Source organism: Protopterus annectens, chromosome 7.part0 (assembly GCF_019279795.1).
Source record: "Protopterus annectens isolate FY-2018-M chromosome 7.part0, PAN1.0, whole genome shotgun sequence".
NCBI lineage: Eukaryota > Metazoa > Chordata > Ceratodontiformes > Protopteridae > Protopterus > Protopterus annectens.
This window is the reverse complement of record NC_056739.1, coordinates 1,068,384,132-1,068,411,820: the sequence shown is the minus strand read 5'-3', so window position 1 is coordinate 1,068,411,820 and position 27,689 is coordinate 1,068,384,132. Positions and strand designations below refer to the sequence as shown.

Genomic DNA, 27,689 nt, shown 5'->3' with positions numbered 1-27,689 from the left:
GGTTTGGCCCCAGGGACTTCTTTATGCCTTCCCTCCATTTCCTCTGATCCCTCAGGTGATCCAGAAAGCTACCGTTTGAGAGCCAAATTGATTCTCATTGCCCTTACTGGCCTCGACAAGTTTGGTTCCCGTTCCTCCATCATCACCTTTTGGTGCAGCCGTGGCATCTGGACCCAGTGCCAGATCTACTGATTCACCAATCCGGTCAGCTGCACCGGTCAATCCCTTCTCTCAACCTCACAGCATGGTTGCTCCACTTCCTTCCTTAGCCAGGCTTCCTTTGATCTCCAACCCTGTTAGAGACATCATAGTAGCTTCACTAAAATCCTCTACCAGGAGGATTTACACAAGCAAATGGAAACGTTTCTCTTATTGGGCTAAGGCCCAAAATATTGATCCTTTTACTGCCCCTGTTCAGGCAGTTCTGGACTTCTTAGCAGAGATTTTTCATGCAGGCTGCTCTTCTTCCACAGTCAGAGTTCAGTTGGCTGCTATTTCTAATTTTCATGTCGGGATAGCAGATCATAATATTATGTCCCATAGGCTCTGCAGGGCCTTCTTGAAAGGAATTTTCCTACTAAAGCCTCCAATCAGGAATCCTCCTCCTCAGTGGGATCTAAATTTAGTGCTGACATCCTTGATTCTTCCCCCCTTTGAGCCAGCTGTTTCTTGTTCCCTGAAATATCTTTCTTGGAAAACTTTATTCCTAGTGGCTATTACATCTGCCAGGAGGGTGTCTGAACTTCATGCTCTTTCGATTCGACCCCCCTATTTGATTTTTCACAAAGACAGAGTATCTTTGAGAACTAATCCATCCTTTTTACCTAAGGTCACTTCGAAAAACAATCTGAATCAATCTATTGATCTCCCTGTATTTTTTCCTAACTATTCAGATAGAGCTGAACAAAAGCTACATTATCTTGACGTCCACCGTCAGCTTAGATATTATTTGGACAGAACAAAAAAATTTAGAAAATCTGATCAACTTTTTGTTTCCTATGCGGATAATAAAAAAGGCCTTCCTGTTTCTAAAGTGACTTTGTCCAGATGGCTTTCTTCGGTCATCACTGAAATTTATACGATCAGGGGAAAACAGCTGTGCTCAAAACCTAAAGCACATTCAACTAGGAGTTTAGCTACTTCTACAGCTTTTCAAGCTAGACTGCCTTTAGACACTATTTGTGCAGCGCCACTTGGGCCACTCCTCACACTTTTGTTTCCCATTACAAATTGGACTTGGCCTCCAGGGACAGAGCCAGTTTTGGCTCTACAGTCCTCAAGAGTTTGTTCCATTGAGCCACCCAGGATAGAGGTGCTAGGACGGTCCCATCAAGCAAGAATGAAGGCGAGATTGACAACTTAACATTAAGTTATGTACCTACCATAGCGTTCCATGTTAGTTGTCTTCTCGCCTTCTTTCTTGCGACCCTCCCTCCTTCCCCCTGGCCTGGACAGACCTTGTATAAGAAACTATAATGCTAAAGACCATTCAGACCTGGTCCTTTTTCCATCTGTAAGTTTCTTCTTCCTTTGGGAAGTATTTTTATGCTTGGTGTTATTGCCCTTTGTCAACAAACGAGATCTGGGTACTTACTGCCTTGCATCATGGGATATGGGGCTGCCTCGAGCTGGTAAAAGGAGTTCTCGAGCTAAAGCAAGTGCCGAGTCGGAGCCGAGGATCGGCTCCGAACCCATCAAGCAAGAAAGAAGGCGAGAGAAGACAACTAACATGGAACGTTATGGTAGGTACATAACTTCTTAGTCGTACCCAAAAAGGACATCATTTCCTTTTTGGTAATGGGTTTTGGAGCCTGCAAAATAGCTATTTTTCTGTCCTCATCCAAGGTTCTACATCAAATGTTATATAGCCCAAGTATTGGACCTGTTTTTTCCAAAGCTGCAATTTTTCCTTGTTCACCTTGTGTCCCTCAGCAGCTAAAAACTGTAGCAATGCTAGCGTGTCTTCTCGGCAAGCTTGTAAAGTGGGAGCTGCTAATAAGATGTCATCAGCATAAAGCAGGATTTGACTATTTTTCGGTGGGCTAAATCTTGCTAAGTTATTTGACATCTCTTGTGAGAATATCGTGGGGCTCTCACAATAACCCTGTGGTAGTAGAGTGCATGTGTATCTTTTACCCTGATATATGTAAATGCAAACCAGAATCTACTGTACGGATGTATCGGAATTGAGAAAAATGCATTACTAATATCTACTACAGAAAAATATTTCTGATGGGGTTTTAACGCATTTAAGTGTGTATGTGGATCAGGTACCATAGGTGCCCTAGGTATTACTGCCTCATTTACAGCCTGCAGGTCTTGAACCATGCGCCACTCTCCATTTGCCTTCTTAACCGGGAACAAAGGTGTGTTACATGCTGAATCAGGAGATTCGATTAACTTACCACCTTTCAGGAGTGCAGCTATAATGGGCTTTATCCCTGTCTCTGCATCTTTTCTCAGCGGGTATTGATGTTTTTGAGGTCTAAATGTTGATTTTGGAGTAATCACCACTGGTCCTGCCGTGCGAATAAGGCCTACATCTGATTTCCCTGTGGACCATAGTTTGTCTGGAATAACTTTCAGAGCATTCTCTTCCTCCTTTAACAGCAGTATTTGTCAAATATTTTTGCGAAAATGCAGGTGTACTGCTGTCTTAGTTTGAGTTACCCAGTTCAAGTTTTGTACCTGTACTCCCTGCTCAGAGTTCCTCCCTGGTCTCTTTTTCCCATCCGGTAATCTTCCTGCCCAATTCTACCCATTTTGTGTTTCTGTCTTTGGTGAGGCTTACATGTGGTAGGAGGTCAGATTTGTAAAGTGCTGTTATTTCTTTAGGCAGAGAGCAGCTGGCTACGCTATTTCCCATTGTATCCCAGTATAGGTTACGTAACTCTAGCCTTGCTGTGGGATATTTAAACAGCTTATCTCTGTAGTCTTCATCTGGCCCTTGTGTGTCACGAAAATATAGGGTGCAGTGCAGTAATGGCTGCTTCTTAATATCTAACGAGGGAAATTTACTAATGGCCAAATCCATTAATTCTTTGGTTACAGTCCCTGGGCCGGTAGTAACCAGGTCCTACTGTACCAGTAAAACATCTCACTTCTTGACTGCACTACGCAGGCATCATGCACTTCACAGATGTCAGTCTGTTGTTGTGCTTGCATCCCTTGTATAGTCAGAACCACCGCTATGCCAAATAACTGCATCAAGTCTGCCTAGGAGATTTATTGGGCATTTTGCAGACACTACAATTTTGCTTCTCTGTGTCAACCCTGTTACAGGATCTGTGACTATAATTTTGTGTGAGAGAGGCTCCCGGTATAACTGCCCATTTGCAGCCTTAACAAATATGTAATCCGAAGACCGTGTACACTCCGGTAATTCGGAGGGATGTATCAGGGTCCGTGAAGCCCCAGAATCACACAAAAAGCTAACTTCTCTTCCTTCCACCAAGAGTGACTTCTGGCTTGATATCTGCTAAAAAGAGTTCCAAGCACAGAAGCGCCAAGTCTAATACCTCATCACTTTCATTTTCATTGTTATCCCCTTCACCATCCTGTGCTTCCTCTATTCTTGCCTCTACATTACCATTTATCCTGCTTTGTTTTGTAACCTTTCCCTGTGCTTCCTGACTATCATATAGTCAATGATCACCTCCTTGTTCATCCGTCCTTGACCTATTATTCCTTTTGCAATCCCTTGCCATGTGACCTTTCTTCCCACATTTAAAACATTCTCCTCTCTTCTTACGTCCCTCAAAATCATCTGACCATTGGTCAGACCTGCCTACCTTCCCTATTTTTGCCCTTTTTTCCCAGATGTACCACATATACCTCAGCCCCATCTTCTAATGAAAATACCTGCATTTTCTTTTTGCTATTAAAGTGTCTTTCAGCATGCCTTGCATACTCGAGCATTGGTTGTAATCTGATTATACGATGATCTACCATGTGTTTTGTAATAAAACTATTAATAGGAGCACTGCTCCCCTTCAGAAAGGCATTTTTAACTGTTGTTCATAGGGGGAGTCTACTGCTTGATTGTCAGGGATTTGCATCCCGCAATGGTTGTTAAAACACTCTATAAGCCTAGCAAAATAGCGGTCGACTGACTCGCCTTCTTGCTGGACACACTGATTAATACAGGTCCAGTCTGCCCGTGGTCGCCACTTTTCAGAAATTCAGTTTGTAAGCCATGTCCCCTGGGCATCTAATCCTACGTTGTTATGCGGAAGGGGTCTCCGATGAGCATCACGAGGATTCCAATCACCACAGACCATGTGGCAGTCTGGACCTATAATTTGTTTTACCACTTTTTCGATCTCTTCTCCATTTAGGTTATAGCTTAGCTTCATACTTTGCAGGTCCTCTGAGAATTTTTGAAAGTTGACCCTAGGATGGGGAATACCCTCAGTGGCCTTCCAAATATCTTCGGGACTCCAGGGTCTATATACTAATAAAGTAGGGTCTTGATTATCCTGACCTGCTGTGGGATTAGGTACTTCTATAAGTGGGCACATTTCCTCCTCCCTAGTTGTAGCTTGTGCATTATTAAACACCCACCGGACCTCAAGGTTCTTGTCTTCGTTATCTATATCCTTTGTTCTGGACCTTGTGCCTATGGGATCCGTAACCATTACTAACTTTATTCTTACAGGATTTTCGCCTTTTAAAACCATAGGATATAGTGGAGGTGCTTCAGGCTGGTTATTTGCCCTATATACTGGTGGGGGAGGGGGTGGCAAAGCTAGTACTAGGTTATTGTCTTCTTTGTCTAAAAACATTGTTTTAGAGTTCTTGTCTTTTTGGTCTTTGCAATTTGCATCCTCCAGCCACCTGTGCGCCTGGGGAATTCCTAATTGTTGCTGTTTTTTAACTTGCCCCTTGGAGTCTGCTTTTTTAATTGCTTTATCAGTTTGAGAAGCGAGGATTTATCTAATTTTCCATCAAAATCATACTTAGCTACCCATTTTGTAAAATATCTAACATTATCTGTGCGCTGTACCTGCATATATTTACCATCTTCTGTTAATGATGGGTCTCTTGATGTTTTCGCACCACAGTTATAATTACCCATTTGCTCACTACGTAGTTACCTTTGATAATTTTACCTATTACCTTCAATTTTTTACGTGTACCACGGATTTTGTTATAGTCTCTTCAGAATGACTGTCTAACCTTCTACTATCCTTTTCACCTAGTCTATGATAGAACTGCAGTTTTTCTCTGTCCCTGACTGGATAAAATACAATCTAACAGAAATGCACTTTCCTGTCCCTGACTGAATAAAACAGAATAGCAAAACTCACCTTACCAGAGCCTACGTGATTGACCACTGATTCGCGGATACCTGTCCTTCATTCGCAGATCAGAAGGTGACTGGCCTCTTTTGACGACAATTCAGTCGGAGGTCTTTTATATTGCAGAAGAACTGATTTGGTTTCTTCCCCGTACGGTTTCAGCTACCTGGCCGTCTGATCCGAGGTGAAGAGAGGGTTCCGAGGTGAAGAGAGGGTTCCGGCTCGAAGGACCAATCTGTTAAAGAAAATACAAAGATCAATTCACATAAGGTTCAGCAAGGCATCCTTTATTACTTGCAGCAAGGAGACAAAGCATGTAGGTACAAGGTTTGTCTGATTTTCAATAGCTCAGCCTGCTGCTTTTATACAGTTCTTTGCACGTACACAGCAGGTGCTTATCAGATAATTGCTGACTTACAAAAACATCTCTCAGAATTTAACTTGACCACAGGGCTTGCCCTGTCAAACCCAGTTTGAGTAATGGTCCTTTAACTGTCTCTTCTTGACGCAACATTTATCTGTTGCTAGTGTGAGGCCCCTATCTCAACATTCCATAGCAAGAACAACAGACTTTCAGGCGTCAGCAGCTTTTACAGAGACCACCAGTATTTACACATTTTACATAGAATAAATGTATTCACTCTTAACCCTGTAGGTGCGGAATTGTACACTATACAATTTGTACATTTCTCTAACAGCGTCATTTGCCAATGCCCCTTATGACAGTTCTACACTTCGGTAAGACCGTCAAGGAAACATTAGTCCAGAGTGAGAAGGACAGGAAGACACTGTCTGCCATCGGGATTTGCTTCTCTAACCCTCCAAGAAGGTCCTTTTCCCAGAACCAGAGAACGCAAAAGAAGATGTGGTTCTGGAAGTCACAGTATTCCCGGGACACTCTGGGCCCTTCCCCCAGATGCAGAGGTGGACAGAATGGATGCCGGCCTAGAGGCAGAGGGGTTTGCGAAACTTCGGGTCTCTAGAACCTTTCTGACAGACCTGGGCAGCAACACTAAGGGGTTGCCCAAATGCTCTACTCTGGAGGCAGTCTGGGGATGATTGTCTTTGCACCCAGTGGCATGGGAGTCCATAATAATGGACCGCTGGGTGCTTCAAGTCATATCCAGAAGATACTCTATCCCCTTTGTGGGGTTCCCGCATATCTCCCAGATACCTCCTGGATGTACCATGCACGCAAAGGGAGGCAGCAGCACAGGAAATTTCCAAGCTGCTAGAAAAATGAGCCATTGAAACCGTCCCCCAAGATCAGTCCAGATCGGTCTTCTACTCCAGGTTCTGTTTGGTGCCAAAGAAAACAGGGGACTTGAGACCCATTCTGGACCTGTCTACCCTGAACTTGTCAGTAGCCAAAGAGAAGTTCTGGATGATCACGTTAAGTCTGTCATGCCGTACCTGCAAGAGAGCAAACTGGATGTGCTCGTTAGACCTCCAGGATGCGTACCATCACATAACGGTGCACAGAAGCTCCAGGAGGTTCCTCCACTTTTGGCTAGGAGTTGATTATCAATTTCGAGCCCTACCCTTTGGACTCACCACAGCCCCCAGGGTGTTTACCAAAGTGATGGTTGTAGCAGCTCACTTGAGGCTTCAGGGGATTCATGTCTTTCTGTACCTGGACGATTGGCTCCTCACTGCTTCCACCAGGCATCTACTTTCCCAAACCAGGGATTATTTCCTGACTCTTGCCCTGTGTTTGGGGATCACAATCAACGCATCCAAATCTCTCCTAGATCCTGTACAGGTGATAGACTACATTGGTGCCAGGATAAATACTCTTCAGTGCAAAATATTCCTGACCTCAGAGAGAGTTCATAACATGTGGATGCATGTCTCCCTGATCTACTGTTCTCATCTTCCAACTGCAGAATTGGTGCTGAGGGCCCTAGGCTCAATGGCGGTGACCATAACTCTTCTCCCGTGTGCTCGGTTACACATTAGAATTCTACAGTGGACTCTAGCTGTACAATGGTCCCTGTTGGAACTGCCATTGACATATCTGGTTCAGCTCATTTGAGTCTGTGGCTGTCCCTCATATGGTGGATGAGCGCTCTGGACATTTTGGAGGGATGACCCTTTGTTCCAGCCCTGGCTTAAACCACAGTGACCATAGATGCCTTCCAACTTGGGTGGGGGGGGGGGCATTGTTCTGGCAGGACAGTCCAAGGCCTGTGGTCCCCCATAGAGACCAGCTTGCATATAAATGTCCTAGAGATGAGGGCATTCCTTTTAGCGTTGTAGGCCCTTCATGCCTTTCTTCCTCTGAGGACGATTGCTATTCAGTCAGACAATATGTCAGTGGTCTGGTATATCAACAAACAGGGAGGGACCAGATCTTACCCCCTTTGTCGCAAGGCCATGAGAGTGTGGGAATGGGCCATCTCCACCGATCGCTTTCTCATCGCAACGCACATTCTGGAATGGTCCATCCTAGCAGACAGGCTAAGTCTGACCATTCTGATACCTTACGAGTGGTCTCTGAATCTGTCAGTAGTGGAACAGATCTTTAGCGAGTGGGGTCAACCTTGCTGCGATCTCTTTGCATCTCCTTCCAACGCAAAGTGCAGTAAGTTTTTCGCTTTGAGCCCCCTGCCGGGCGAGTCCCCCAGAGAAGCTCTAGTTCATGCTTGGCCTCCCAGTCTTCTGTATGCTTACCCGCCAGTACCTCTCATTAAGAGGTTTCTACAGAAAGCTTGCCGAATGGGGAGCAAAGTGATCCTCATTGCCCCATTCTGGTTTTGCCAGGTATGGTTTCCCTTCCTTTGGTCTCCTCTTTGGACTCCACCTTGGATCCTAGATCCCATTCAGGATTTAATTTCACACCCTTCGGCGGTGCCTCATCCTAGTCTGGACAGGCTGAAGCTCACAGCTTGGCTGCCCCAGTTCCCGTGATTGCTAGGACTCCCAGGCTATCCTCAGTTAGATCTATTTTGGTAGCTGCTCATAAGTCTTCGACCAGGAAGGTTTATAGCGGCAAGTGGAAACATTTTTCTTTCTGTACTTCTCAAAGGAGTTTAGACCCTTTCACGGCTCCTATTTCTGCCATTCTTTATTTTCTAGCTGATATTTTTCAGCACGGAGCTAGTTCTTCAAGTGTCAAAGTTGAGTTGGCTGCCATTTCTCATTTTCATGTGGGTGAGAATTCTGCCTCTTTAGAGTCTTCCAGATTGTGTAAAGCCTTTTTCAAAGCACTCTTTTGTTACCCTCCCCGGTCAAAGATCCCGTTCCCCCGTGGGACCTTACTATGGTTCTATAAGCTTTGTTCACGCTGCCTTTCGAGCCTGCTGCAACTGCAGATCTGAAGTTTTTATCTTGGAAAACAGCTTTTCTGGTGGCTATTACCTCTGCAAAAAGGGTTTCAGAATTATAGGCTGTGTCCATCAAAATTCCTTACATGATTTTTCACAAAGATAGGTTTCTCTTCGAACCGATCCATCCAATCCATCCTTTCTTCCTAAGGTAGCATCTCCAGCCAATATCAATCAGACCATCAGTTTGCCTGTGTGTTATCCTAATTTTACTAACAAGATGGAATACAAACGCCACATATTGGATGTTCATACAGTTAGGATTCTATTTACACAGGACAAAAAATTTCCATAAATCTAATCAATTGTATCCTTCTATAAACCTATCTCCAAGATTACTATAGCTAGATGGATTTCTTCATGCATCCTGCAGGTCTATAAGGACAGAGGCATGTCTCCTCCAGGTCAGGTGAAAGCTCATTCCACTAGGTCCATGGCTACATCTGCAGCTTTTTGGTCTAGAGTGTCTTTGGATGATATTTGTTCTGCATCTACTTGGTCCTCATCTCATAAGTTTATTTCTCATTACAAATTGGATTCGACTTCCAGAAGGAGCGCATCCTTTGGTTCCATGGTGCTCCGGAATATCCTTCCATGAGGGCCGCCCAGGAGTTTTAGTAGCTGGGGACTCTGTCCCACAGGTTGAAGACCAAATGAAGTAAACTACTTCAGATAAAGAAGTTATGTACTCACCATAATGTTCTATCTGAGTAGTTGTACTTCATTTGTCTTCAACCGTCCCTCCCTCCTTTCACCGGATCTTGACACATAATCAGCCTATGGGCTGCAGTATAAGTCACAAGTAAATTTTTTAGGTCGGGTTCTTAGTGTAAGTTCAGCAAACTCGATCTGGGGATGGAAGGCAGTGGAGGTGTATTATGGGTAAGGGGAGGAGTTTGGAGCTCGGAGCTGATGCTAGTAAAAGTTGCCGGCTCGGATAAGATACGGATCAGTAACCCACAGGTTGAAGACAAATAAAGTACAACTACTCAGATGGAATGGTATGGTGAGTACATAACTTCTTTTTTTACTAGCATTGCAGTGCTGTCAGGTTGCTTAGTGCTTGTTGTTTTGGATATCCTGTCAACCAATTAACATTCATCATCAAAACTTTCCATGTTTATGCATGAATGCATGCTTATGACAGTACCTGTCATATCACACATGACTGTTTTGCCTATTTTGACATAGCTGTTAAAAATTGTGTCCCCTATACAGAACATATAACTGTTTTTAGTAGGAATACATTGAGGATGTTAAATTAAGCTATTTCAGAATGCGCACACACACACACACACACACACACACACACACACACACACACACACACACACACACACACACACTAGCAGAGTTTTGTGCTCATATAAGTTTTTTACCTATTAGAGAAAAAGTTTACCTTAAATGGGCTGGAATATTCAGGTCCAGGCAGAATATTGCTGAACTGAGTCATAACTGCTGTACCATATACAGAATATTAAAATTGTCAGAATAAATGGTGCTGACTGAATGTTTATAATAAATGTATCTGAAGGCTATTTCCTAGTCCATATAGAACATCAGTTTTTGAATAGCCTGATGTTTCAGGCCTAGAAGGTGGTCCTCTGCGACTTCCATCTATTTAGAGAAAGCAGTTTGTATCTCCTCTCTAAGGGTCCTCTTCACCAACGTTATTTGCATTTTCAAAGAACAAGCACCACACTGTATTCTCACCGAAGAAGTCACTTTATTGTAGCTTTTGTTTGAGCTCTTTTTTCTTTAAAAAAATAAAATAAAAAAAGAGAGAGAGAGACTTCTGAAAAAGTATTGATTTTGAGGGCAAAAGTGCTCAAAGCACCAATAAAGTGAGCAGCCTGATGAGGATACTGTGTGATTTTGTTCTTTGAATTTGTTTTCTTTCTGAAAAGTTGAGGAGCTACTTCTGTGTTTTCTTGCTTATTCAACAGAAGCCCCAGGAGAAACTCCACAGTTAAAATAATGCATGAAACAATCATTAAAAACAGAAACATAAAATAATACATGAAACAGAATCATAAAACAAGTTTGTTAATTTGTGGCAGTCATTGATGGTAACTTGTATGTATGGCCACTACCAGGCTGACTCCAGATTTAGTGGATTGAACTTCAGCAGCATTCCTCCTTGCATCTTGTACACATTTAACTTATTTGGAAATTGTTATGGGAACTGGATAAAATGAGGGGACTTACTCTGAGAGCACTACTGCTTTTGGGGGAAGTTCCACAAAGTGCACAGGAGCTGTGCTTGGTGAGAGGTTTGTCCCTAGTGAAGAGAAGACTTTTCATTCTAGTTTGATACATGGAGGGCGTGATGTGTCCAGTGGTGGTACTAGGCAAGTCATCCACTGGTGTATGCTGCAGTCTTAGCTGTTCTGAGTAGCTGCCTCCTGTGTTTAGTGCTTAATTGGTCTGCTCTTAGCAGATGTTCTTCGTGTTTCACTGTTGCAGTCATAACTGCAGGGTGATCCTGCCGGCAGGCAGCCCAAGGTCGGCCAGAATCCCAAAGTCTGGGTCTGGCGTCGGCTGTACCAGCAAGCACCCTGACGTCAGAACGCAGAGTTACAAAGCTGACAGCCGACGGCATCTTCTCCAGTCTTTCTTGCCGTGCGGTGGAAAGCAGCTCGCAAGTCGTTGGTTGGCGTATTCAGAACAGCGTGCTTTGATTTACTTCGGTCCGAAGTTTTCAACTTCTCTTCTCAAGCTAAGTACCCCGTTGGGGAAACTTTTTTCTTGCTCCTCCGATGTCAGAAAAAGTTAATAATTGTATATCGTGTGGAAAACAGATACCTCATAAAGATTTCCACTCTTACTGTCTACCTTGCTTAGGCCCTGACCACGACTATTCTTGTTGTCGGTTCTGTGCTAGGTTTAATTCTCGTACTATCAAGTGTAGGTACGATTGGGCCTTGAACTATTTCGGTAGACGATTTAATTACAGGATGTCGTCGGATACTTTACTGACAACCGGAATTCAAAAGAAACGCAAAGACAAGGATAGGCCTCCGAGGTCCAAACAGGATTCTTCGCAGCCGGAGCCAGCTTCGGGTTCGACTGTCGTCAGTGAGGCGCTTTTGCAGCCCCTGTCGTCCGCCACTTCTGAACCGATAGCCGACACGGACTCCCATGGGGAGCCATCTAGGCCTAATATTTTATCTGCTGCAGGACCTTCGGACGTCGCTCTTTCAGATGGGTCCGAAACCACTGTGCAGGTACCGGCTTCTGAGGGAGTTTTTAGGCCTTCACATATAACTATTTCAGCAAAGTCAAAGGCAAAGACAAAAACTCCTGTAAAACCAAGGGTTTCTACTCCAGCTGCTTCGGATTCAGCTCCCAAGTCCCAGAAGCAATTACTTCGGTTGGCTGAGGATTTACTTACAATGATTAGGGGTTCTCATCCCCCTCCTGATAAAAGGCCTAGACAGGATTTACCTTATGATTCCTCTGACCAGGCTTCTGTGTCTTCTGTCTCTTCCTCTGACCAGGATTACTCTTTCCCTCCTTATGAGGATTCAGATGCAGAGGACTCTATTCCCTCTGCTTCTCCCCATGAAGATTTCTCTTTTGGGGAAACTTTACATGAGATGAGGGAGCATTTTCATTGGGAAGGTCAGGATTATTCTGCCTCCAAAAAGAGACTCAGAGAATTTCTTCTTCTCCCTCAACACAGACCTTTGGCTATTCCTCCTGTGCTTGACATTGTGGATGATGCTTTTTCTGAAGCTAACCTGAATCCTGATTCCTTGCCGCCTGCTCCTTCTAAGCCTGATAGATTTTACAGAGTCCCTGATTCCCATCAATTCTTATTTAAGAACCCTTCTGCAGATCCAGAAACTATTTCTCAGGGTTCTAAAGCTGCTAAGGCTGCTTCATCTAAATATCCTATTCCCTCTGAAAAGGATTCTCGTGCCTTGGATAGGTGGGGCAAAAAGGTTTATACTTCTGATACTCTTTCTATTAGAGCTTTAAATTGCCAGTTTCATATGTTCAAGTATCAGCAATTTCTTTTGTCTGTTTTGAAGCAAAGGCTTTCTACCATTACTGCATGTGCAGAGGACAAGGAATTACAGGATGTTTTGCATGCAACTGAACAAGTTAGCAAACATAGTTTACATTGTGGATTTGATGCCTTGGAAGCTTCTTGCAGGGCCGCAGCCTCTGGTACTGTTATAAGGAGACATGCTTGGCTTCGAGAGCAGAATTTACCTGAGCAGGTTAAGGCGAAACTGTTAGATGCCCCTGTTCAACATGATGTGTTATTTGGATCCAAGGCTGAGTAGGTTATTAAAAAGATGGAGGAAAAAGCAAAATCTATGCAGACTGTCAAAGATTTTTTACAAGTTCAGCCTCCTAGATTTTCTAGAAATTGGCCCTCCAAAAATTGGTCTTTTCCCACTTCAGACAGACCTCAATCACAAAGGAAGCAAACCCAATGACTCCCTCTGTTGGGCTACAGGTCCTTCTTGCCACAGGTCCTTCTTGCCTGGAAGCTCCTCTCGGAGGAAAACTATCTCTTTTTTACCAAAATTGGACGCATATAACCCAGGACAAATGGGTTTTAGATGTGATTTTAAAAGGCTACAAATTCCACTTTCATACTCTGCCAAGATCTTACGGTTGGCCAGATCTGCCAAAACATCAATGGTCAGAGGCCTTAAATCAGGTGGACGCTTTATTGGCCATGAAAGCCATAGAACCTGTCCCACTACCAGAGATAGGCAAGGGTTTTTATTCAAGACTTTTCCTGGTCCCAAGAAAACAAAATGCATGGAGACCTATTCTGGACCTCTCAGTATTAAATACTTTTCTGGAAATTCCAAAATTCAAGATGCTTACTCTGCAACAACTTCTTCCCATGCTCTCTCAGGATGCTTGGATGGTAACATTGGACCTGAAGGAGGCCTACTTACACAGTCCCATCAGACAGGAACGCAGAAAATGCCTCAGATTCAAGGCAGGCTCGAGACACTTTCAATTCTCTGCACTGCCCTTTGGCTTATCTACTGCGCCCAGAGTCTTTACCAAGTGCCTGGCTCCAGTAGTGGCTTATTGCAGATTCCAAGGGATTCAAATTTACCCTTATCTGGATGACTGCCTTATCCAGGCGGACAGCAAGGATCTTTTACTTCAACATCTGCAGTTTGTTCAGCGCCGCCTCCTACTACTGGGGTTTTCAGTGAACACAAAAAAGTCACATTTGATCCCCTCTCAACAAATGATGTTTTTGGGAGCTCTTCTAAACACAAGCTTGCAAAAGGCCTTCCTGACTCCAGAAAAGCAAGTACATCTGGCAGCAATTTTCAAAACCTTGGCTACTTTGACTCAGCTCACTGCAAGGAAATTCCTGCAGGCTTTGGGCTACATGGCTTCTTGCATCCTGTTGATTCCAAATGCAAGGCTTCATATGAGAAAATTTCAATGGTACCTAAAGAGTGTATGGTCTCAGCATTACCACAGCCTGGAAACAATGATACCTCTGATTCCCTGCCTCCAAAAGGAGTTCCTTTGGTGGTCCAGGACCTGTGCTTTTAAACGAAGGAAACCCCTTTCGTCTGCCTCAGCCTTCTCAGATCATGACCACAGACTGTTCGGATTACGCTTGGGGAGCTCATTTTCTAGACAACTGCCAGCAGGGCTATTGGCCAAAGAAACATCTTCACTGGCACATCAACCTGAAGGAAATGTTGGCAGTCCAACATGCTCTTCTAGCCTTCCAGAAATTTTTGCAACCAGGACATGTTCTGATTCGTACAGACAATACCACAGTCATGTGGTACATAAACAAGCAGGGGGGCTCCCACTCTTACCCCCTTTGCAGACTAGCCATGAGTCTATGGGACACAGCTCTAAATCTGAACCTGCATCTTCAAGCTCAATTCATCCCAGGGAAGCAAAATCTCTTAGCAGACAGCCTAAGCAGAAATCTTTTGGACCCTCATGAATGGATGCTAGACCCCAACTTATTCAGCAGGATTACATCAGTTTGGGGTTGTCCTCCGATAGATCTGTTTGCATCCCATCTCAATCATCAGTTGCCTCTATTTTGCACCAGGTCCTTCCACAAAACAGCATGGAAAGTGGATGCCCTGTCTTTCAGCTGGAGGAATCTTTTGGGATATGCCTTCCCTCCTCTTCCTCTTCTGCCTCGAGTGCTACTGAAAATAAAACAGGACAGACCCAAGATTATCATTCTGATAGCTCCAAATTGGCCTCGGCAGTTCTGGTATCCAACCTTACGACATCTGTTCTTGGAACCTCCTTGGATTCTGCCTCTGTATCCTTCCCTTCTGTCCCAACATCAGGGTCAGATGCTATACACTCAAATCAAGACTCTTTGCCTGGCAGCTTGGCTCTACAAAGGCCTTTGATTCCTTCTGCTCTTCCCAAACAAGTTTTGGATGTTCTCTTGGAAGCTAGGCGTCCTAGCACTAGAAAATCTTATGCTTCCAAATGGAAAAGATTTTGTATTTGGATGCGGGATCGAGGTTCTGATCCTCTTCTACCTGATATTTCCTTCATTTTACTCTTATCTCTCGGAACTCTTGCTTAAAGGCCTCTCATTCTCTTCCATCAAAATTCATGCTTCTGCTATTTCGGCTCATTTCAACACTGATCCCCCCATTTTTTCTCATCAACTGGTGAGACAATTCTTGAGAGGGGCTAAGAATTTAAGACCTCCCAGAACTCCTCCTGTTCCTGCTTGGGATCTTAATTATGTTTTGGAGAAGCTTACTTTACCTCCCTTTGAGCCTGCTGCTGCTTCGGATATCAAGTTATTATCCTGGAAAACAGCTATTTTATTAGCATTGACTTCTGCAAGAAGGGTGTCAGAGTTGCAAGCCTTGAGGACCAATCCTACATTTATGCCTAAGGTGATTTCTAAAGTGGCTTTAAATCGGACTATTCACCTTCCTACTTTCTTTCCAAATCCTCAAAACAAAGGGGAAAGGATTTTACATTCATTGGACGTACACAAGACAACTACGATTTTACCTGGACAGAACTAAAGATTTCAGGAAATAAACAGTTGCTTATCTCTTATGCCTCCAGTTCTCTAGGCAAGGCTATTTCTAAACAAACTATTTCCAAATGGATTGTCCATGGAATAAGGTTTTGTTACTCTCATTTTGGGAAACAGATTCCAGGCACTGTTAGGAGTCATTCTACTAGGCCAGCTGCCACTTCAGCAGCTTTTCTCAGAGGAGTTCCTACCAAGGACATTTTGGAAGCTGCCACTTACCTTCTCTAAGCACTATAATCTCCCTCTATATTCTAAGTCTAGGGCAGGTTTTGCCTCTGCTGTCTTGCAGGGTCTTCTGGCTGCCCCTTCTGCATAACCTCCTCCCACCTTCACAGCTTTGGGATTCCACCCTACAGTTATGACTGCAACAGTGAAACACTAAGAACATAGTACAGTTGTGTACACCTACCGTAAATGTAGATGTTCGAGTGTCTTCACTGTTGCAGTCGGGGTTTCCCTCCCACCATTGTGTTTCCTTTGGGACACCTTTTGCATATTTTGGGGAACTTCTGACATCTGGGGCAAGAAAGGCTGGAGAAGAGGGCGTCGGCTGTCAGCTTTGTACCTCTGCGTTCTGACGTCAGGGTGCTTGCTGGTACAGCCGACGCCAGACCCAGACTTTGGGATTCTGGCCGACCTCGGGCTGCCTGCCGGCAGGATCACCCTACAGTTATGACTGCAACAGTGAAGACACTCTAACATCTACATTTATGGTAGGTGTATACAACTGTACTTTATGGTTGCAGCAACTCTGCCCCTGAGGCATTCTAGGCAGCCTTCTGTTTTGCAACTTGGAGTTGGGCCTTTTTGTTTTGATGTTTTCTTGGTGCTTAGGCTTCTTTCTGGTCCTGATGTGGTATTCTGTGTTGAAAAGCTGTAGAGAGCATCTAACTGTTTGTTTTTAGTAAGATTACAGCGAGGATGTTAAAAATTAAGCTACTTTCAGAACGCACATGCAGAAACACATACTAGCAGAGTTTTGTGCTCTATAAGTTTGTTTCATATTGGAGAAGAAGTTACATAAATGGACTAGAAATTTCAGGTCCAGGCAGCATAGTACTGTTTTGATTTGAAATGTTAACCCAACATGAAATGAGTCAGAACTGCTGTACCATATGCAGAAGAGTAAATGTGTCAGAAAAAGTGATGCTTGTTGAATATCTACAAGTGTTAATCTATTCCAGAAAACCCCTTTGAATTAATGGTAAGTAATGTGACCCTTCATAAAGTTAGCACTTGAGTTGAATTGAACCTGGGGGGGGGGGGGGGTGTTAGGGTTGCCAACCATCCAGGATTTGCCTGGAAAGTCCAGGAATTCACGATTTGTCGTCCATTGTCCAGGTTAGGATGACATTTTTTCCAGGAATTTGGTCCTATATTGCCGTAAATAATAATATTGTACTGACGATGGTTGGAACGTCCATTTATAATCTTTGGAGGGTATAAGTTGGCAAATAATAGTTCCCAACTTTCCTTCTCCAAAATGAAGTACACTACCTCTCATAATGTGAAACAAATGGGTAGAATGAATGTGGAACATTTACCAACAGCTTCCTAATAACGTCAACTGTGAAGTTCACACACACACACAAAAGGCATTCTGTTATGCTTATAAAAAGTGTTTTTATTAATTAATACAATTTAGTATTTATCCGGGAACTCCATTAACACTGAATGTGTGAGATTTTTAATGTGGAACTGAGAAAAGCATGAACTTTTAAGACTCAAAATGAAGAAATTCCCTTGTAGGAAAGGCACAGTTGACTGGTATGAGTTCAGTCACCAATATGAGCAGTGTAGAAATGAGACCCCACCATACAGTCTCTCCCAAACACAGAACCACAAAGAAAATGATGTTATGGCATCAGAGAGCCCAGTTATGAGACGGCATCACTAGTTTCTTTCCGGAATTAAGTGATCACCAAATTAATGTTTTTGGTGAGCATAGCTGGGAGCTGCTAGACAAGTGTAAACTGCTGAGTCCTGGTTGACTGGATGCAGGTGTAATAGAAAATGATAGTCTCTATCAGTGGAGACATTTTTGGTGATTGACTCCGCATTGTGCATTATATTTAAGGTTGACAGCTATAAAGTGAAACATTAATGTGGGGCAGTGTCATGTAACTGAATCTTATAAATTAAATGTTACACTTGTTTACATTCCATGATTGAGCCTACAGTATAAATGGTGCTTGTTTAAAATATTAGACAAAACAAATTATATTGTACACTTTAAGAGGGATTGTTGGGAGTTACTGACGCTGTTGCTCCACAGTTTGCAAATTAATGAATAAACCATTATCTTTGGGGAGACTTTAGAAGTTACTGTAATGCATCCATTGTTGATTTTGAAATGTACTTCAGGAATTATCCGGTGCTCTAAAACACTTGGTTATATTTTACACTGATGTTGTACTTTGGTTGATATCTTCATACTAGAAGTTGCAAAAAAAGACATTTGACTATAAAATGCTTAAAGTACATTCAGTGACTTTGAACATCATGATGTGACTTGTATATGTGGGATGGTCTGCTGCTTGCTTGGAATCACAAAACACTCTGACCTGTGCACATGTAAGAGATAAGGTGATAACAGATGCTAATATAGTGTCCCTTCCTGGTATTTGCCTACTTGTTCTCTTTACTTCCCCCCCCCATGTCTGTGAAATGTATCTGAATGCTGAGATTTGTTATATATTTGCACAAGTCTAAAGTCTGTCTGTGAGTGTGTGTGGTTTAAAAAGACTTTGTTCCCTTTAACTGCTTTGTCTTGGCCTGTTTTCCCATTTTATTACAAGATCAGGACATTATCATATCTAGGCTACTTGCAAGTGATTTATATGCTTATTTAGCCCATAAGGACATTGGTGGTAAAAATATTTGTCTTTTCGGCACTTGATGCTAGTACCCATTAATTATGACATTGTGTTTGAAATTTAGTGAACACTTTAGTAATAGTAACAAATCTGAATCATCAGATTTGGATAATTCTGAGTCACGTAAAAAGGACACTAAGAGAAAGAAAAGGCTGTGTGTTTTCAAGCAAGAGTAGATCACAGAGGATTTTTCATTGCTAGCAAATTGATGATCCCATGGCAAACTGTCTTTTGCTGTCAAATACGAGGGGAAGAAGACCATTACAACACATGCTGATTCATCCAAGCACAGGAATCCGGTAGTGGCACACAAAAGCAGTCTCTTCTGATTTCTGCATTTATTTTGTTCAAAAAAAACCACACCAGTAGAAGATGGTGTTATTGCAGCAGAAATGACCACTATGTGTTGTGTTATGCATCACCGCAGTTACAATAGCCAGGACTGTGGGAACAAGTTTCTGGCAAAACTATTCCATAATTCAACCATAGCTTCTAAAATTTCATGTGACCATACAAAAGCCACAAGTTGCATTGAAAACATACTGGGTCTGAAAGCGCAGGAATTTTGCGTCGGTGCTGTTAAATCTGCTCATTATTTTGGAATTGGATCAGATGCTTTGAACAAAGGCAATAAGAAGTTATATCCGTTGACTGTTTGCTACTTCTTGAGAACTGAAGGTGTGATGGACAGACTCCTGGATTTTTATCAAGATAATGATGAAACTAGTACAGCAATTGCCAATAGAATTAAAGATCATTGCAGCTAATAGCCTTTGTTTAGATTGTCACCTCATACAGTGCAGACAATGCATCAATACATTTTGGAAAACACATCGGTATTTCAGAATTTGCATGTTGCAAACACAAATTTTATAAAAGCAAATTGCTAATGTGATATCCTCAACAACTGTGTGAAGTTTGGATTAAAGGCATTCAGTTTTGATGTTGAATCATTTGTTATCAAAACTTGCAATTAATTCTCAACGTCTGCCAAAATATCTGATGAAATTAAGGAATTCTTCAATTTTTTGGAAATAGAATACTGCAAACTCCTTTGCCATGTACCCCACACACATTGGTTAATCCTGCTGCCTGCTGTTGACAGAATATGTTGGCCTGCACTAAAGTCTTATTTTACATCTCAAGGTCAAGATGAAGTTGTAGCATTGCTATGGGATGGGTTTTCTTGTGACAGTGATAATATTCTACCTCAGTATTTGCTCTAGCAGATTCACAATGTTCTGACTATTTTTTGATGATGCCATCCACTAGGAGTTGAATGTAACTACAGCTGCTGAATTTCACGCCATTATGGAAAGTGTGAAATGCAAGCTGCAATAATGTCAAAGTGACAAATTCTGTAGTTCTTCAGCCTATCAACTACGTTTTGATGCTGCAACTGCAGAAATGAAACGAAAATTTGAACAGGAAGCAACTTTTTTTTTTTTGCTCCTTGTTTGTCATATTTGCGGAAATGGTACAACTATGATGAATCCATTTTCAAGCATTTTACTGTTCCTATATTAGACAGTGACATCCAGTGTCAGGCTGTGTTGACAATACTTGAACATATTAAAGGCATAACTGTTGATACTGACAAGTTATATGAAGAATTTTGCATTCTTCAAAACGTTAGAATTGACATTGTACAGTCAACAACACAGATTGGTTATAGGTGGGTAAAGTTTTCTAGTGTCTTCTCTCCAATTGACATTCAGCTGTTTCATATTGTTTCATACGTTCTGTCAATCCCGGTCTCAAATGCTTTCTGCGATAAGAGTTTTCAGCATAATGAACGAACTTTGGTCCAACAGCAGAAGCAGACTAAACACAGACTTGGTGAAAGCAGAATTAATGGTGAAGATAAATTTCAGCATGTCATGTGGTGATCTCCTGTAAATTTATTCATAGTGATCATCAGCTACTGAAAACTACCTATTGTCAGCAAAAGTATGAATGCTAGACATTGAATTTGAATCCTGTACTGGTGATTGATGTTACTTAACACCATTTGGGTTAATCACGTGTTGACTAGTGAAAAACTGAAGCATAAAAATTTGCAAGACCACCAGAGCCGATAAACTGTTATTTATTAAAACAAGATGAGCGCTTTCGCGTTGTACAACCAACGCTTCATCAGACCATATGACCTACATAATCAAGATTTTATTAAATAGCAGAGCAGTAACAGTCAACCAATACATTGAGTGCTTCATTTAAAATTCACCAATTACAATTTTATTTCAATTTATGCCTTTTTAGGGCAGGTTTTAAAGGAACACAACTATTAAGGCCAGGATATCTATCAGCCTGCATTCTTAATATCCATTTAAGTTCAGCAGTCTCAGTGACATTGACTAAATCACCCCCTCTACTGTTCATATATACACATTGCAACACCTTGAATGTAAAACTGATTCACCTTTTCTTTAATATGCTTTGCCTAAGGATTGTTTTTATTTCCTATTCTAATATCATGCAAGTGTGAAAAGATTCTAGCTTTCAGTTTATTGTTGGTTTTACAAACATTAAAACAACAACAAAGTATACAAGTCACAAAATAAATAATGTTTTGAGTGCAACAATCAGCATAACACCTAGGTTGAAAAATAAAATTTAAACGTGGGTGCCTAAATACCTGTTCCTTGGATATAACAGCACAAGCTCTACACTTACGACATATATAGGTACCTTTCCAATTTGATGAACTGGATTTAGACCTTCCTTCCATATAAGGTTGATTACTACATAGTTGCCTCTTCAAATTCAGGCAATTCTTATATAAAAAACATGGTTTTATGCCCAACTATTTATTTCTGCTGTCTTCGCATCAGTTGTTAAAATTCTCCAATTCCTTTGTATAATTTCACTAATTGCACTAATGTCACTTGTATAATTATATTATAATAATATATAATTATTATATTATAATATTATATTTTTAATGACAAATCTAAGTTTGTGTCATATATGAATGAGAGTGGTTACCCCTAGTCCCATGATTCTTTCAAGAGAAGTATGGTGCTGCAGTAGTTCTTCCCTCATTATGGACTAATACCTTGTTCTTATCTAACACATCTTTATTATAGCCCCTTTCCAGGAAAAGGGCCATCATGTTAACTATATTGGTCTCAAAAACATTGTCATCAGTACAGAGCCTTGACATCCTCATGAACTGACTCTTTACAACATTAGGATAAATAAATCTAGGATGCATACTGTCATAAACTAATAAACCATTCTTCCAGCAGTTCCTGTATCCCACGTATATGGGTAGCAGGGATGAGATTTGTAAATTAGCATACAACATGCAGAATTTTTTTTTCTTTCCCAGTATTTCTGTTGGAGTAGTCTGCAGGAGATTTTTGAAGTCTGCCAACTCGTTACACTCCCAAAGTCTATGTTCCCAGTTGCCTCTTTCTTTCCCTTCACACCTCTAGCATTAGCATTTGCAATCTACTTGAGGAAAATATTTGAAGTCTGCTTAAGGAATAAAAATATCTATGCAAACACTTCCAAGCAAAGATCCTAAATCTTCTAGACTTTGTTGCATATTTGGGAGACATACATATATCCCCACATTGTTTCGTTGTCAATTGCTTATCCAATCTCTCTTCCAATCTTTTCTAACCTCCTCTGATTAAGTCCTGTAGTTGTCATGCATTATTTTATATACCCATTAATTATACCCTTTTTAAACAGTAGCTTCTATTCTAGATTCTACTAAAAACTCGACCAGTGCTGGTCTTTTACTTAGGATCCCCCTTTTTCTTTCTCTTTGCCTATACTCTGATATCAATCCTTGATAGGGAAGGCAATCTCTAGCCTAAAGTTACTGTTTTCAGAATAATGCTGCAAAGCATGAGGCTTGAGGGTAGGGAGGGTAGAATCTGGGTAAGCCAGTAGTCCTATCACTTCTGTCAAGTCAGTGTGAAGGTTATCTTGGGTGTAGCAGTTATTGGTCATAATCCAAGGCAGCAGTACATATTTCATTATACAGTCTTAAGTCTATTCCAGCATATGGGTGGCAGGGATGAGATTTGTAAATTGAGCATATAACATGCAGAAATGTTTTTGTCAACAAATGGCACAAACCTGCGATAGACAAAATAAATAAGTAAAATGTTCATTGCACAGAAGTTTTCTTTTTTGGGCAGGCTATGATAAGAAACTAACAAATATGAGACTCTGTACCGTATATAAAGATGTGAGATTCAAGGAGGAGAGGGTAGTCCCTTGGATGCTGTTAAATTTCGGTTCACTGAATCTAGAGTCAGCCTGGTAGTGATTGTATGTGCAAAAGACCAAATTAATGCATCCTTAAATGCTCTCAATGCAGCCTGAACAGTGAAAACTGGGGTTAGAGCCTGAGGCGAGTTGCCTTGAAGCAGCTGAGGGAATGAAATAGGTCAAGATACAAGGTGAGTGGAAAACAGAGGCTAAAGCAGTATAGGAAGAAAGAAAGCTTCAGCATGAACTGTCCGTATTATGGGGTAGAGAGAAGGAACAACTCAACTGCATTAAAACATAACTGATCACCTTTTTCCAAATGCATGTGTATTGCAGAGATGAAAACCTACCCCCTTTATTCCACGGTCAGTGCTGAATTATTTCCTCAGAATAAAGGGATGACTTTGGAAGTTTTATTTTGAGCGTTTGAACTTGTGGGCATTAGCACTTAACAGACCTGGGGCAGGACTGAGATTTTCAATGTTTCTGCTAACATGTGAAGTAATGATCCACATAGCAAAACAAATGACATTCACTGTCTTGATCTCAAGTTTAAATGTTTTTGTGCATGTTTTAAAAACTGAAGCTCAAAGGAAAAACATTTAGGGAACAGAGGACAAGTGACTTAACTGCGGAAAGAGTACTTACACTAGTAGGTTGAAAAGTGGATGGCAGACTTACTTTTGAATTGAGAGATTTTTTAATTGGGGAACAAGCACTCATTACTTTATCTGAAGTTATGAGAGTATGATTAACAGTCTGACTGAGAACTACTGCTGAGAAGATGGGCCAAAATGCTGACCTTTGTGTAAGCACCAGGACAGAACTGCACAAGAGGAGTTTACACAATGCTACATATGGTTGAAAGGGAACCCATGGGAAGGACTGTTATTGCATTAGGTTGCACAGGCAGGTGGGGAAGCTACACTATGGTCCCAGGGTTATATAATAATGTATTCTAGAGGGACATGTAGATAAAGTATCTGCAGCAACAAGTTGGTGAATAAAAGCCAGTTGAGTGAGCTGAAAAGAGGTGACACCACTGTAGTGGTCGCTTGTTTTAAGACCTTTGTTTGATTACCATAAGGGCTTGTAACCTATCCTAGAGGAGACAAGTTTCTAAGGGGGGTCATTGCATCAGACATGCCTTTATTAAGTCTGCTTTTATTAGATAGGAACTTTTCTTATCTGGGAAGTCCACTTCAGTTAGGGCCATGGGTGAAACTTCTTTTCAGGTACTATTGGTAAATATTTATTTGGACTGAGAAGGAAGGTAGCAGTATTTGATAACATCCCTGTAGGTGTTTAATAGGAAATGGTTTTGATGATCAGTACCTTGTGTACATGTGATTACATGCAGTCCAGCATGGAGACGGTCATTCTGGGAAGGCACTATGGAGTGACCTAGACAGTGCCCACATCTCCAGTAGAAGACATTGATGTGGTAATTTCACGGGAAGAACCAGGTAGGAGCACTAAGTCAAAATCTGAGTGACTGCTTTTAAAAGGTACTGGGCTCATTTTGGAAAGGAAATGGGAGAGAATCACAAAGAAGGAGCGGACACAGGGCAGAGCTTTTGGATCATAGCTTACAGTAGATGAGGCAGGTAGCCAAGGAGGCTCCAGATCCTTAAGGAGAGGGACAGCCAAAGCAGCTCCAAATTCTCAAGGGAAGGGGAAGTCTATTTATAGAGAATGGACTGCTGAAGGAAAGTTAAGAGGAGAGACAGTAAAGCATCTTATAGTACCAAGGGCCTACCACCAGGTACTTTGGTAATATCTTCACAAACAGCAGTGTGGTCTCTGACAGTCAGCAACCAAGGAATCCAGGGCCTTATGGGAAATAATCTTCTGTCAGTAGACCCAGAATGTTTGAATTTTAAGCTTTCTTTTCTGTAACTTTGTCCATTTTCTCTTGATTTAGTTCATTCCGATTTAAAAAAGGAAAATATGGGTATGTATGGTGTACATGATTGCTATTAAGGTTATCCTGCATTTTTGCTGTTATGTCAACATTTTCCTTTATTACCAAATATTCAAGCCTCTGATGCAGTTTTCCTGCCTGTGTCCATTTGCTTCTGTGAAAGATTTAACTGAATTCCAGTATGGTTTAGTAAGTATATTTCAGGCCTTTATCTTTTATCAGCTTGATTGTTTGCTATTACTTAAGTCTCCCATGTCTGTGCAGCAGTTGGAATTTAAATCATACAATTGTAACCTGGTTTCACAGCCCTTATACATCAACTTTTCAGACCAACTTGGTTTTCAGGCAATTAAAGATCAATCAGATCTTTATACTGAGTTTGGGGATTTTATCTTACAGCTAGCAAATACAACTTAAAAATAATAAATAAATAAAATGCCACCAAGACCACCGATCCAAGAAGTAAGCGAATTTAATGAAACACTTGGCACCTTGGCTTACACAGCCTTCCAAGAGTAAAAACACTACAAAATACTGTTTGCTTATATACAGCATATTGCACAAAACAATGAATCAATTAAGCATACAATTCAAATCACATACTTCCAATTACATTCTTTGTTGAGTCCCTGAGGCTCCAAAGTATCATACTTTAAAAATCAGCAGGATTTCTTTTTTTTAAGAGTTTGTTTTTTAAAGACACACATTCACCTATGGCAACTTGCAATTTTTCCAAGACACAACTCCTAAGAGAATCAGGATTAGAGTTGTGTGCTGTGAAGAAATGACTCCCAAGGGGACTCTCTAATTTTTTATGTCCCTAATATGTTCCTGCAGCCAGACCCTAAAACTCCTGCAAGTTTCCCCTATGTAAAACTTCTTACATCCACAGCTCAACACATACACTAACCCCTCTGTATTACAACTGTATTCATGCCTAGCTGTAAACTTGATGCCATTAATATAGAAAAAGAGCTTACTACATATTGACAGATGGAACAACCATCACATGGAACAGTGCCTTTATTTATGCTTAAGCTCTGACTGACATCAACATCTGGTAAACAAAATTGGTTATGTACCAGAATGTCAGATACATTCCTAGCTCTTTTATATGCAATACTCATAAAATCAGGTAGTATAGAGTTCAAACTTTTATCCCTTAGGAGCATAGGCCACAAACTACGTGCTTTTTTAACTATTTCCTCAGTTATAGCATTAAGTTGTCACTAAGAAAACTTTCTTCTGCTCTCCATTGTTCACAGCTGCATTGGTAGATTGATTTCCACCAATACAAACATATTTTCCACTAGCACGGACGTGGTGAGAATCTCCCTGAGCGTTAACAGAATACTTCATATCCATAATTTTTTTGTTTAGCTTCCCTGACCAGCTGGACATCATAACCTCTTCTAATAAACATTTTTTCTGCTTCAGCCATCTATAAATCAATGCTTATATCAAGGCTACATAGCCTATGAATTTGTAAGAATTCATTATAGGGCAATACCTTGACCAAATGTTTGGGGTGACAACTTTTCCCATATAAGAGTACATTTCTATGTTCAAATTTCCTATGGCTACTAGTAGTAAATCCATCTAGGCTTGTATCCAAAAAATTCACCTGTGAGCCAAGCTGCATACCATAAAAGCATAAGACCGTAGTATTTGCGTGAAAGTCATTAACAAACCCACGGGCCGCTGTCTGGCTTCCTTGACATAAAAAATAAGATCATCAATAAATGTAAAATATTTTTATTTTATTTTTATTTTATTTTACATTTGTTGACCGGGCTAGTCCAGCTGGATATATGTCCATTTTCAGTGGAGGCCCGGGGGGAAAAGCTCCACAAATTACAACAACATAAAAGGTGAAGACAAAGACAATAACAGTATAATTTGGTACATAAGAAGTTTTAACAATTATATTACAAGCCCAAGATTATATATTTTATATTTCAGTAGGAAAAAGGAAAAATTTATCTAAGAATAGATGAATAAGACTAATACATTTGTATTAGAAATGGTGTAGTACAAATCTTTATAACATATTACAAAATTAGATACACCTAGTAATTTATAAGAGATACTAAGGTCTCACAAAAACCTAAGAAAGAAAAACACTAGAGATCAATAGAGTATAGAAGAACAGCAAACTAGGATGGATTTCTAGTGTTATTTGACACATGGGTTGTGATTCTATATGAAGGTGTTTGATCATTCCACAGTATATACTTATTTACATGAGAAAAAATCCTAAGGAAGGTTAAGCTCACTAAAAATTAGTGAGACAACACAAGATCATGATCATGGGAGGCTAGGAATTGTGGGAGTCTAGTTAATAGTTAGGTACTTAGTCTGGGTTAACACAGGGGCATAGCCAGTGTGATTTGAGGTAGGGTTTAAGCTTGCTTTTAAATAAGCTGACAGAGGATATTGAGGTTAGCTGGCTTGGGAGGATGTTCCAGGCTTTACCTACTGTATTGGAGAACAAGGTGTCACCAGCTAAGTTGTTGGATTTTGATATTTGTACAAGTAGGTTATTAGCTGAGCATAAGGTCTTGAGGTTATTATAGGGGATGACTAGGGATGTAAGTATGGGTGTATTTTGAGGTAAATACGGGATCTTATGGACTACTATTAATTGATTGAAAAGTATTAAATTTGGCAGCTCTAACCATCCTAACTGATTCAGATTGATACAGTGATGAGTTCTATAGGAGGACCCAGCTGCAAATCTGGCAATATTGTTGTAGGAGGATGTAAGTTTACTCAGATTACTTCTACATATTTTGGTATAGATAGGGGAGGCATAGAGCAAGGTAGAGATGAGGTGGAGTGCGAGCAATAGTAACCCTGGCTGGAGGTGTAAGAAAGGGTTTTATTCTATAGAGGGAACCTAGTTTCTTGTTTACTATTTTATGGTGTTATTAATGTGAGGTTCAAAGGACAAGTTGTTATCTATTAGTACCCCGAGTAGTTTGGTGGTTGGTTCAG

General features: G+C 41.2%; 1 protein-coding gene across 5 annotated transcripts in view; it reads left to right on the top strand.

Moving 5' to 3' along the window:
* The window catches only part of SLC30A4 (solute carrier family 30 member 4), a 583,377-nt gene that overhangs the window by 101,661 nt on the left and 454,027 nt on the right, over positions 1 to 27,689 (top strand). The window lies entirely within an intron of this gene.